Genomic DNA, 5,074 nt, shown 5'->3' with positions numbered 1-5,074 from the left:
GGTCAGAGGGTGGATATGGACTCAATTGTTTTGAATAATTGGACAGAGTCTGTATAATAAAGAACAACTGGTTCAAAGGTCAATATTAACGAATTACTATATTATTATTATTATTATCTCCGCCAGGAGATAAATGTTTTCGTTTTGTGATGTTGGTGTGGGTGTGTGTGTGTGTAACGCTTTGCTATTTTAATTTTTTTTTTTTCTTGTGTACAAAATATCTCAAATACGGCTCCACAGACATAATTGAAAATAACAGGGAGTGTTATGTATAACTCAATGAAGAATTGATTAATTTTTGGTGACTGTCCGGAGTAAGGTGTGGATGTGAGGACCATTTAAAGGAATTTGTCCTAGACAAGATATTTCAAAAACTAATCACATGACTGGTTTGAAATACATTTTACAACAAAACTAGACATGGACTTTTGCTGCGTATGGCACTAGACTTGCAAAATGTAAATCGAAACTAATCAGCCAAGCATGACGTGGGCCTGTTCCATTAATGAAGGGGGAATCAACTTTCGCTGCAGTCCAATGCTGTGAACAACGCTTCCCAGTGCGTCTGCTAATGTTTAATTGTCAGGGTACTGCAATCACGAGCTAGGCTTATGTGGGCTGGGATTTGCATCAGGGTCTTAGACTAGGCCTCTATACTATAGTAGGAGGCCTAGTCCTAGACTAGGCCTATAATATAGTAAAATTCTGTATAAGTAATCATATGTTTACAGGTTTACATTGTACCATTAACGATCACATTTTTTTTCATTGAAAATAAAAAAAAAATAAATAAATAATTAAAAAAAAATTAACATAAGGATTTTAAAATATTCCAAACCTGTACGCTTCAAAAAGAAAATAAATAAATAAATAAAATAAAAAATAAATAAGTTAACTTAAAATATAAACAACGCGATAGGATATGAAGTTCCATAAAGGAGGATTTAGGATTCTATTTAAAATTTGCTGAAGAAAAATTAACTGTTAACTGCGTTGTTACTGGTTAGAGAACATAGAATGGTACAAGACTTTTTTTTTTAAGAACTACAATGTCGGGGCCACTGATTCTACAACTCCTGATTATGTAGCAACCCCAAAACGAATGGCACTTCAGACGAAAAATACAGTACAGTATACCAATTCATTATCGCAAACTTCATATCCTATCGCGTTGTTTGTGTTTTAAGTTAAATTTAATTTTTTTTTTTAAGTCTACAGTTTTATTTTTGAATATTTTAAATTCCTTAAGTTAAAGTTATTTATCTTTCAATGGAAAATAAAATGCGATCGTTAATTTCGACCTTGGTACAATTTAAACCTGAATTCATGACTACTTATACAGAATTATACTATATTATAGGCCTAGCCTAGAGGCCTCCTAGTCCAAGACATTGTTGCAAATCCCAGCCCATATAGGCCTAGCCTATAATGCCTAGCATAGAGTTGGTGATCGCGCTTGGCTGATTAGTTTTGATTTACATTTCGCAAGTCTAGTGCCTCTAATTTATTGATTTTTCGTAGTATTAGCACATTTCGAAAAACGCCACCAGCATCAGTTTATGTCGAGAAATAGAGATATAATAAGAATTAATAGTTTAATAGCTCTATGCGAGAAACTTTTTGATGCGAATTAGAAAAATCCCAGAAAAAGTATACTATGGAACGCCATGCAAATAAGTAATATGAAACGCCATTGGTGCAAAAATCGTTTTTGAAAAATTAAAGAACTTCAAAAATTATAACTTTTGGGAAACCAGATTTACATTTTCAGAAATTTACGCCTATGTTTTGATAAATTAGACATTGAATTTTGCACTTACATTTTGATTTTAACATGGACTTTTGCTGCGTATAATAATAATAATAATAATAATAAGATTTATTAAGCGTACATCTACACTAAAGTGCCCAAGGCGTATGGCACCCCATAAAAAACAGCTCACTGGTTTAAATGCCAGTTACAGGGATTGTTAGGTATAACCCAAGGATGAGTTGATTAAATTTTGGTGACCAATCGGCATAGGGTGTGCATATGAGGACCACCTAAAGGAAAAGATCCCAGGCCGTATGTTTCAAAAAATAATCAGAAGATATGATTGGAACCCTCGTGAAAAGTTTAACCGAGTTACAAGGAACAAATTGTGAGGGCCATTAAGACCCAGACCTAATTATCTCTTGATTGGATCAATGGTTGAAAATGATAGTTTTTAATGATAGTTTTTCATGTTTTAATAAAGAAGTGTTTAAATTTTGGTCACGATCCGACGTATGGTGTGTGGATATGAGTACCATTCAACGAAAAGTTTACCGTATTACCAGTAGGCTGAAACAATAGGTATAAATGAATATTTAAATTAGTTCAATTACAGTAAATGTGTACAGCGTTTCAGTTTTTTTTCCGGAACTTATTTGGAATACTTTTAATGCACCTTTACATTTTATCATGTGATGCTAAAAGCCAAATCTCCATTTTTCTATTTTCAAATGTCCATTTCAACACCAATACATTGCACGCACTTTGTTTGTCAGCTATAAAGGGTAAAACAACGTACCAGTATGTTAAGTCAGAACGTGGTAGGGAATGGTAGGAATTGGCAGGTGCACAACTGAAATATTAGAAGGCGTTCTAAAAATGAAGCGATTATATTTTGGGATCACGGACCATTAAAAAAAAAAAACGTCGCAGATCAGATACCTTAAAAATTAATCAAGTCATCTAAATGAAACTTTCGTGTTAGTGTAATTTAAAAAAAATTAGGTTATGGTTTGTGGTTGGAAAGTAGGAACATAATTGTGAGGAATTAACGAAATTATTATATCACAGTAACAATATATAATAATAACATCAATAATAATGTATAGGTGTAATTTTTGCCCTACCTGACGTGGAAATGTACTGAATACTCAGTACGTTTGAAAACATTTGCATTTGTTCTCGGGTGGGACTCGAACCCACGATCTCCAGATCACTAGCCTGGCATCATACCTCTAGACCACCGAGCTTGCGCCTGATGGCCAGGGTTGAATTCGAGTCCAAGTAAGCAGCGGGTACTGCAGTGTTGATAGTAATTGTTTTCAAACGTACTGATTACACCTATACATGTTTCTCCTGACGCAAATCTAGTTATTTTCTATTCCATCACGACAATAACAATTACTATCAACAATAATAATATTGATGAAAATAATAATAATAATAATAATAATAATAATAATAATAATAATAATAATAATAATAATAATAATAATAATAATAATAATAATAATAATAATAATAATAATAATAGTGGCGGTGGTATTGGTGATCGTAATAGGCCTAATGATCAAAATAATGATTATAATAAAGATAATAATAATAATTATAATAATCATAGTAGTCATTTTAATTATTTTTCCAATACATAATTTGATTAGCATCCGAATTGGTAGCAAATTACATAAAATCTACAATTACAAATTCTACTAAAAAGATCAAACATAAAAAAAACCCAATAATAATATAATAATCACAATAATAATATAATAATCACAATAATAATATAATAATCACAATAATAATAATAATAATAATAATAATAATAATAATAATAATAATTATTATTATTATTAATAATAATTATTAGCATTTTTATTATTATTCTATTATTATCATTATCATTATTATTATTATTATTATTATTACTACTTCTACTACTATTGTTATTATTATATTTATTACTGATTATATTTTGGTGTCGATCATGGACCATTTAAAGAAAACGTCGCAGATCAGATACCTCAAAAACTCATCAAGTCATCCAAATGAAACTTTTGTGTTAGTGTAATTTTTAAAAATTAGATTATGGTTTTTAGTAGGAAAGTAGGAACATATTTGTGAGGAATTAAAGAAATTATTATATACCAGTAACAATAAATAATAATAATAACAATAATAATAATAATAATAATAATAACAATAATAATAATAATAATAATAAATATAATAATAATAATAATAATAATAATAATAATAATAATAATAATAATAATAATAATAATAATAATAATAATAATAATAATAATAATAATGGTGGCGGTGGTAATGGTGATGATGATCGTAATATGCCTAATGATCAAAATAATGATTATAATAATGATAAAAATGATGATAATAATAATAATAATAATAATAATAATCCTAGTAGTCATTTCAATTATTTTTCAATACATTGTTTGATTGGCATCCGAATTGGTAGCTGAATTACATAAAATCTACAATTACAAATTCTTCTACTAAAAAGATCAAACATTAAAAACAAAAAACAATACAATCATAATACATAATAATCACAATAATAATAATAATAATAATGATAATTATTATTATTATTATTATTAATTATTAGTATTTTTATTATTATTCTATTATTATTATTATTAATATTACTACTACTACTATTGCTATTATTATATTTATTATATTATTGATATCTTACTAAAGACACCAACTGGCCTTCTAATCTTAGTACAGTTACAGAAAGTACGAAGAATGTAGGTAACGAGGATGTAAATGTGATAGACAGCAATGAATGGAGGTGCCACGGGGGGTCTTCTAAAATACTCGTCGATGATATCACATCGTTGGTACTTCCAGTACTGGTCCGTGTTGCTCCTGTCTCTTATACACATCTAGATGTGTATAAGAGACAGGTACATTTCCACGTCAGGTAGGGCAAAATTACTCCCTAATCTTTATTTCATCCAATCTGGAAAAGTTTTAGATTCTTGTCGACAATGGCTCACTGATAACAAGCTTTCATCAAACATAGAAAAGACAGAATGCATACTTTTCGAAACTAAACGAAAGCTTCGCACAGCCCCCCCCCAAATCGAAAAACGTCCACTAATTATAACAAAAAAAGTGACCTTGTTCCCAGAATCATTATAAAATTAATCACACAACAGTACAGTATTAAGATTGTATGAATGTACAAATGAGAATACTAGAGCGCTGACTCCACACGCGCAATCTTTTGTACTGCCAGCAACATAACACAACAAACATACACACGTTATATGCACGTTATCGTCTAGG

General features: G+C 29.7%; 1 protein-coding gene and 1 non-coding gene across 2 annotated transcripts in view; both read right to left on the bottom strand.

Annotated features, from left to right (window-relative positions):
• LOC117104059 (transient receptor potential cation channel subfamily M member-like 2) overlaps positions 1 to 5,074 on the bottom strand; it is a 54,317-nt gene that overhangs the window by 13,224 nt on the left and 36,019 nt on the right. The window lies entirely within an intron of this gene.
• Trnat-agu lies at positions 2,931 to 3,002 on the bottom strand. Its single transcript has one exon. It is a non-coding gene; the product is annotated as a tRNA-Thr (tRNA).

The sequence above is a fragment of the Anneissia japonica genome, unplaced genomic scaffold (assembly GCF_011630105.1).
Source record: "Anneissia japonica isolate Jap-2015-1 unplaced genomic scaffold, ASM1163010v1 scaffold287778_len1315358_cov176, whole genome shotgun sequence".
Lineage (NCBI taxonomy): Eukaryota > Metazoa > Echinodermata > Crinoidea > Comatulida > Comatulidae > Anneissia > Anneissia japonica.
The sequence above is the reverse complement of the archived record's forward strand: the minus strand, read 5'-3'. Positions and strand labels throughout refer to the sequence as shown.